The sequence below is a fragment of the Triticum dicoccoides genome, chromosome 7B, assembly GCF_002162155.2.
Source record: "Triticum dicoccoides isolate Atlit2015 ecotype Zavitan chromosome 7B, WEW_v2.0, whole genome shotgun sequence".
NCBI lineage: Eukaryota > Viridiplantae > Streptophyta > Magnoliopsida > Poales > Poaceae > Triticum > Triticum dicoccoides.
Window position 1 is genome coordinate 308,375,816 of NC_041393.1, and position 8,711 is coordinate 308,384,526.

An 8,711-nucleotide genomic window follows, 5' to 3' on the forward strand; every position below is an offset into this window, starting at 1 on the left:
TAAGGGATAGTTATATGATCCAGTTATGTTATTATTGTTGAGAGAACTTGCACTAGTGAAAGTATGAACCCTATGCCTTGTTTCCTAGCATTGCAATACTGTTTGTGCTCACTTTTATCATTAGTTACCTTGCTGTTTTTATATTTTCAGATTACAAAAACCTATATCTACTATCCATATTGCACTTGTATCACCATCTCTTCGCCGAACTAGTGCACCTATACAATTTACCATTGTATTGGGTGTGTTGGGGACACAAGAGACTCTTTGTTATTTGGTTGCAGGGTTGTTTGAGAGAGACCATCTTCATCCTACGCCTCCCACGGATTGATAAACCTTAGGTCATCCACTTGAGGGAAATTTGCTACTGTAAGCATTGGGGCCGGCCCCACCGAAAGCAAGGGGGAGAGAGCCCCGCTTCTTCTTCTTCTTCCTTGACCTTCTCCCTAGATGGGAGAAGGGTTTCCCTTCTGGTCCTTGGCTCCCATGGCGTGGGAGGGGCGAGAGCCCCTCCGAGATTGGATTTGTCTCTGTGTCTCTCTCTATTTCTGTGTTCTCAGATTCTTCCCCTTCACTGTTTCTTTTATATCCGCAGATCCGTAACTCCGATTGGGGTGAATCTTTCGCCCAGATTTTTCTCATAAAATTATCTTTCTTGCGGCAAAAGAAGAGCGTCAACTGCCTTACGGGTGGCCCAGGAGAGTGCCATGCACGCCCATTGGGGAGGGCGCGCCCCCCTATCTCCTGGCCACCTCGGGCACCGTTTCGCGTTGATTCTTCCTCCGGAAAATCCCAAATATTCCAAAATAATTCTCCGTCTATTTTTATCCTGTTTGGATTCCGTTTGATATTGGGTTTCTGTGAAACATAAAACATGCAACAAACAGGAACTGACACTGGGCACTGGATCAATATGTTAGTCCCAAAAATAGTATAAAAAGTTGCCAAAAGTATATGAAAGTTGAAGAATGTTGGCATGGAACAATCAAAAATTATAGATACGATGGTGACGTATCACACGCTACAACAACGATGCTTACAAGATCGACCTCCCGAGCGACAACTACAGCGTGAGCGACATCTTCAACGTCAAAGACCTCTCGCCATACCATGGTGATGAAGCTTTCGATCCGAGGTCAGATCTTTCCCAAGGGGGGGGTGATGCGGAGCATCCCATGATCATCCCCATGGACGCATCTACATCTCCTACAACACCACTTGGACCTATGACAAGAGCACGTGCAAGAGCTCTCGAAACCAAGGTGACATCACTCCTCTCACAACTCCCTTTCGAATCACACGGGACATGGCTACTACCTCAAACGGAGAAGCTTTGCATACTCAGGTACCAAGGAGTTAGCCATGGAGAAGCTAGGAAGCAAGGAGAATCGGAAGCGGAAGACATGCGTGAAGACGGAGAGGAAAACAGCCAAGCCCAACGACACCCAAAGCTGGATCCTCCGGACGAGCACCCGGATCATCCGGACACCAGCCGGACATCTAGACCCCCATCCGGACATCCGGGCCAACGCCGCCACCGTGTGCATCATCAACTCATCCGGGCCATCACCTGGATCATCCGGACAGAGCCCGGATCATCTGGTTCCCCACCCGGATGATCCGGACCCCGCCTGCGTGCGCGTGTTGGGCTGAGGCCCATGTACCCCTTTGTCCCCTTAGCCTATCGAGAAATAAGGGATCGAGTCACTCCCGGGCGCTCTCAGAGTTTAGCAACTCTTGACCGTCGGATCGTTCCCCTTGATGCGTTTTCGTCCGTCCGATCGAGATCTGGAGAAGGCTTGGCCGTTGGATCTGGGGCAAACACTGCTGGAATGAATGTTTCACTTTGTTTCGTGCCACCGCGCGTAATTACGCTACCCCGCCGAGGGCATTCTCATCATTTCGCGTACAAGGGGTATAAAAGGGGGCCACGCCCGTGTTGAAACCCTAGCCGGCTCCTCCTCCCTCCCGCATCCGCCTCGCTCCCTCCCACGCACCCGCCTCCCTTCCTCTTCCTCTCCCCCACCTCTCCCTCCACCAGACCTCGCTGCCCCGCCCACTTCGCCACTGCCGACGCCCCTCAGACGTCGTTGTCGTGGCTCAGCCATCTCCCAGCACGCTCCTCCCCTTCCCTGCTCCTCCCCTTCTCCACTGCAGCCGCCGCCGCGCCCCTCCCCTTCTCTACTGCAGTCGACACGGCGCTCGTACGGGGAGGATAGGCAGACAGAAGCGTTCTCCCTCTGTGTGGCCGTCGTGGTGCCCACCCGCCTCGTCACCGCCGATGATGACGGCCGGCTCCCGCTCCTCTTCCCGGACCGAGGAAGGCGGCGAGGGGCCCGCCGTGGACCGGTTCGACCCCGGCGCGCCGCCATCCCCAAGCACTGCCAGATGCGATTATCTGCAGGTTCATTTTTGTCTCTCTTTCTTTCCTCTTCTTTGACCCCCTCTTGCTGCCAACTCCTGACTGTGTTCCCTTCTCCTCAAGGTCAGTCGGCCGTGTCGGCCTCATGTACCCAGCACGAGATGAAAGATGGATTTAGAGAAGGGAGGGAGCAGGAGGAGAAGAGGAAGAAGACACCGTACCACCTCCATGCACCTCCAATTTCTCTATCCTTTTCTTGCAGGTACCCACACTTCTCTCTTCCTCCTGATTAGCCCGATCTCTTATCTCATGTACTCGCCTTCTCATATTTGTTTGTGCATAATCTTTTCTGTACATGTGTACAAGTTGTATGTCTACAAGTTGTTCGATGAAAATCAAAGCAAGCTTTTGAGTGATGTTCTGTTCTTTGCAGAATAGGGATGGGCAATTGGTGAATATACTGAACGGATACATTCACTAGAAATGAGGGGCTGTTGATGTTGTGGGCTTGATTGGCTTTGCAGGTTCCAACCAGATTGCTTTGCAGGTATTATGCAAGAATTGTTTTCTTTGTTATGAGAAAGCTCAATATTTTTTTGCTGTGAATTACATATGTAAGTGTTATGTGTGATCGTTAGATTGTAGCAAAGATACTATATACAGGGTGTTAGTTGTTCAGTTTGCTTGCTTGTCGCTTATCTACACAGTGATGCATTGTTTTTAGTTTTTCTGCTTGCTTAGTTGGCTAATAAGAACATAAGTGTACATGATTGCTGCACTACAAGATATCCTATAGTATTGTTGTTCAGTGATATTAATCACAATTTGCAAGAACAAAGATAAATGTTGGTCCCCTTTTAGCTAATAATAGGGACTCACTGATTAGTAGCAAAAAACAGGATCAAGTGCAGGCTTAATTTTCTTTTACAATTTAAGGATGAGGCCTCAATTATTATTATTTTATTATGATTATTGTGTATAGCATGTCCGTTATTCTCATCCTATTTGATTGTTGAACTGCACTTGATCATGGTTGTTCATACTCTTAACTATAATAATTGTTGATCTGTAGGCCCATGTTTGTTGGTGCCACGAAATGGCCGTGCCACCGCTTGTGTGAGCCATGACAGCGCTGCCCGCACGCCTGGCCCAAAATGCTGCCCCGACCCGAGCCGCCACTGTTCATCCGGAGAAGCGCGGGAAGAAGAAGATGGGTAAGCTCCTCTTGCTCTTCTATTGCCTAGCTTGATTTAGTTCCTCTCCTTTACAAGTTAATATGATGTAATGTGTCACATATTCAGAAAGCTAATGTAGGGACACATATTTCAGAAAATAAGCAATATTAATAGAGCAGAATAAGAGGCTGGTGAAATGATGGTACTCTTCCAATGTTTAATTTTGTGGAGAAATAATGGATGCAAGAACATCTAGTCCAAAGTTTGATCCTGACAGAAAAGGCCGAGCACTCTCCTTAAATCATTAGGCTTTGTGCTTGTCAGTGTTATATTGTCATCACATTTTTAAGACCGAGGCAATAAAAACATGTTTGTTTAACTCGTAGGTAGTAGTGCATGGCAACAGGGAGAGACTCATAGCATTTTGTGAAGTTGCAGCGACACTAGATGGTTTGGCTGGTCCACAACACCGTCTCAGGTAATCTTGATTTTACACGGTGAATGTTCACTGTTGCATCATGATGAACTTGTGCTTGCCCTCCTGAAACAAATTCTTCCTAATAAATTGCAAAAGTCCTAATGAAGAAAAGTTATGTTCGTGTTCTTCTAAAACCATGTATGTACTGATTGGCTTTGCAAGTTCCTCGCAGATTGTGCTTTTCATTCTAGGTGGAAAAAAATGATAGAAACAAAGGCTCGGTTTAAATTTGGTGTCCTTTTATATCTTCTAGCCTTTATCATAAATTCTTCTTATCCAATTGTTTTCTAATTTTGTTGGTTAGTCACAAAGCATTTTTCACAGGAACGCCGCCATGGATGCCTCCCCCTCTCTCTCTCTCTTCTTCTTCTCCCCTGCTGCTCCTTACCTCTCTCTTCCTCTACTTTTTTCGCAGGAACGCCGCCATGGATGCCTCGACTGGACAGAGCACAACGCGCCTCATCCTTGCTCCCGCACTATGATGTCTTCTCCTCCTGCAATCGGCCGCGCCGGTGAGTCGTGGGGGAACTGCGCCCCTTTTCTTCCTTCTCCTCGCTTCCTTCTCTCTCACACATCTCTCTCTCTCCCCGTGTGGACAACAGCCATGTAGTTTAGGTAATAAGCTTAGTATGAGATAAAATTTAACATGTGATTTCGAATCTACAGTATTTAGGCCTGTAGGTCCTACTTATTTCAGATTATCCTGACTATATGCTTGAATAGGAAATCTACGGTGTCTCAGGCATGTACATGTAGCTCTTTAAGGCTTATCCTAACCATAGATTTATCCTAATCATATGTTTAGGTAAAATAGTTCAGGTTCATATCTATGCTCAGTTTAAAATTAAATATGGAATGTGCAGGTTAGTCTTCTTTTGATTGCCTTCTTTGTTGTTTTGTGTGCTGCTAATGGATTTTCATGGGTGGACCTATCTTCCAACATTGCTCCTATGTTTTTTTGTAGTGTATGCTGCTTTTTCATAAGTTGTCCCTGAAAAATGGTTAACCTCGTGCATTTACTTTGTAACGTTTGCTTGCAGATCGATCAGGTATGGATGAGATGTTTTATGGGTTTTGGTACCCCAATGGTCTTGCACTAGCCACAGACAGCTTTGGATTTGTGCCTTGGTTCAGGTGAGCGACGATCTGTTCTTGCAGCATTGAGCGGCGATGGCCCTGCCCCTGGCCAATAACAATGCGGTTATTTCCTTCTAATCATGTGTGATTATATTGACCTGGTTTATTTAAATGATTCATATGAATATTGATTTTCTTCTGGTGCTTAAAATGCCTATGTTTTTGTTACCTCTGTTTCTGAACCAGGGTTGAATTAGTTGCTTAATCCATACACTGTGCATTAGGTTCACGAGCATTAGTTGCTTAATCCATACACTGTGCAGAACTTCCTAGGCAGATAATCGTGTAGTTAATGCTTGATGACATATATATTTAGATAGGTGAATTATCAGAGGTTGGTCCAGATATCCAAGGTTAAATCTATGCCTACATCTTCCAAAGTTCTTTGGAAAGGATCAATCCTTCAGTTGGTGTTGTTCTTGGATTTGTACATATGTATGTTTCCATTTTGCTCCATTTACTACTACACAAACCTTGAGCATTTTTTAGATTTTAGATAACTAATGGTTAGTACATATCCTTCCATTCCATGAATTAATTTTAATTTGTCTGGGTTAAGCTCTCTGTGTGTACAAGCTTTACAAAACCAAGACTTAATCCTAGCTAACCTGAAGATGCTAGCTAATCAAGAACAGTCTAAAAATGACGTGCGACAATATCGGCATTCTGGTCGCTTTCACTGACATTATTATTGTTGATGTTGTACAGAAAATTATATTTGAGGGTTTGCTGTGCTTCATGTAGGTTTATAAAGCGTGGCATGGCACATGTACTATATTATTGAGCTATCATCTTCTGGTTCTGGATTTATGGTGGCGGCAGTATTGACGCTGAAGGAATGGGAGAGAAAGACAAGCTTGCTCTTGTGCTACCGCTAGGTGAGGTGATTGACTCGGGGGTGTCTTTTCTCAAAAAAGACAGGCTTAACCATGAGAGCATGAGATCTTTGCACCTGTATGTCTTATCTATTAGCCATTCTGCTAAATAGTAATTACTAAATAATTGTTTCTGATAAACAGTGATGCCTTTCTTACACAGGTTGTTTGATGCGTTTGTGCTCGTCGGCGGGACGGTGCAAGGTGCAACTCCGACGCGATTCCTCGCCGGTTGGACGGCGTTCAGGCGCAACCCCGGCGCGCACTTAGTATTGCCTCAGCTACAACCTCCCTCGGTGAGCTCCATCTTCCTCCTGTTCCTCTTCTTTGGCTACTGTATGTGACATCAAGAAATAAGAGATGGATGTTCCTACAAGCCTCCTCAGAGCTCAGTGATTCTCAGCCGTTGGATCGTTCCCCTTGATGTGTTTTCGTCCGTCCGATCAAGATCTGGAGAAGGCTGGGCCGTTGGATCTAGGGCAAACACTGCTAGAATGAATAATTTCACTCTGTTTCGTGCCACCATGCGTTATTTTGGTGCCCCGCCGAGGGTATTCTCGTCATTTTGCTTTGTCTGTGGCGGTGGTGTTCGTGCTAGGGCGATGATGATTAACTGTGGCTGAAATAAGTGTGCCTTTGAGCAATCGAGGTACCTATGGGTATCAAGTTGGATCCTCCCTGTTGTCTCTAGAATCATTTTTGATCCTGTGATACCTATTGATCTGTCCTTGGATGGTCATTCTTGTTGATTGATAACCAGGGAAGCTCCATTGTATAAACAGATTGATCTGGTGATAAGAGATGATGGGGGTAGGTTATATGATCGAGGAAAGGCAAATCTGAGCCCACTATGCAATGAACATCAAACCCTTTTTATTTGTATTTAAAGGCGTTGCTTACTTATGCTCCAGTGTTTATAGCCGTCTTGTGTAAAGATTTATTCTCTCTTATAACTTTATTGCATATAAGTTGTTCTTGATCTTTTATTGTTCTTTGTTGGTCCTTGATTTAGTCTGGTTAGGAACTCTTCTCTCTCTTATGTAAAGATTTCTTCTCTCTCATACCAATGTTTGTCCATGTAGTAACAGATATATATTTCAAGCATGACATGAATAAACCTAAATGGTCTTTGAGATGAGATGCATGGTTGTACAATATAGGGTACTAAGTTAGAGATCGGCTTTCCCTATGAATGCAAACTATTGTTGGCTATAAACATGTCTGCCTCCTAGAGTGTTTGGCCTAATTAGTTATTGGGTTGATTTTGGTAGTTCTACTTTTTTGATGCCAACAATATGCAAGTTAATGTTCAGGGTGTGCTTTGGCCTTGGGATTCTTTACTGTTTTTATTCTAGATGTGGTGGTCTTATTAGTCAGTATTCAGTGAATATAGTTTGTGCCTGTGTATGCAAACTTTTCTTTCTTTCTTAGAAAGCTGCTATTTTCATTTATTTGGAGAAGACCTCTGAATTTTCATTGCACATGAAACGAGCCGCTGTCACTACCCAGCACATGAGTACTCAATGTGTGTATTTTGAGGTATACGTCTTCAAAAGAAATTCGACTCTATATTATATGGGGAACTATAGTTAGTAGTGTGTAACTGGACTCCTATTTATAGCAGTGGCATAGCTGATACTGGTCTCTAATTTATCATTCCTTCTAGCTCTAAAATACATATGTTTTTTCTATGATGTACTACTCAACTATGCGTGCTAAACAGAGCATGGTGACTACTAATTCCTCATGAGCTTCTTAATATTTGTCTCTGCACCAAGGAGGCAATAAACATGAACCAGATAACTGTATTTTTTCCCTATTTTCACTGTATGACAGTACATCTCCATTGTGCTTACTTTTACTTTTATTTGCCAGGTCTGCATAAAATCAAGTGACTGTTGTACTCCCAATTCAATTAGCACGTTTCGGTTTGATCCCTGCATTTTTTGGCAAATTTGTGTTCATGATATCTCCAGTTTACTCCTAATGTCATCCTTTGTGCTTCTCAGATCTGCCAGCTCCATGGAGACATGGAACCCCTCATCATTTTGTCGGACTAAGTGTGGAGTTACTTGTGCAAGTCACACCATCAGCAAACACATAAAGATTCCCGTTGTTGTCTTTGTAGTGGAAGGTACCACCTGGTGGTATGTTGCTATTTTCAGTTTGCTCTGAACAAAGACATGTATAGACTTTAGATTTTAATACATATCTCTGTCATAAAAAGTGTATGGTCCTGTGTTTTATCTCTGGTCGTATGAAAGCACCGAGCTTGATTCTGCCTTATAACCTGATGTCATCTTCAGTCACATTATGTTTTGCTTCTAACACAATTGGTTGTCTGCACATGCTATACTTGGGTTCCTACCGACAAATTGTTACATGCTTTGTAAAAATGTTGTGACCAGCACCCTTGCGCCAAGGCGCGAACCCGATCTAGTATATATGACTCCTCCACCTCTCTTCTAGGTTTAGCATTGTGATAGCTCATACTTTGAGATAGAGCCTTGCTCATCCATCCGGATCTACTCCACCACGAGGGACCGACACCTCTTCGGAGAAGATCCTCGTTGCATTTAAGATCTCCTCTCGGAGAAGACCCTCTTAAAGACCTCCTCACGGAGAAGAATCAGTTAGCATATGTATCATCCTTTGTTGGATTCGGATCTTGTATCACTTTGTGT

The 8,711-nt window shown here is 44.2% G+C and overlaps 1 long non-coding RNA gene across 1 annotated transcript; it reads left to right on the top strand.

The window, feature by feature from the left end:
• Window positions 1–4,428: 4,428 nt before the first annotated feature.
• On the top strand, window positions 4,429–8,134 carry LOC119341656. Its single transcript, XR_005165229.1, has 4 exons — window positions 4,429–4,527; window positions 5,056–5,149; window positions 5,897–6,106; window positions 6,191–8,134. It is a non-coding gene; the product is annotated as an uncharacterized LOC119341656 (long non-coding RNA).
• The last annotated feature ends 577 nt before the right edge of the window (window positions 8,135–8,711 follow it).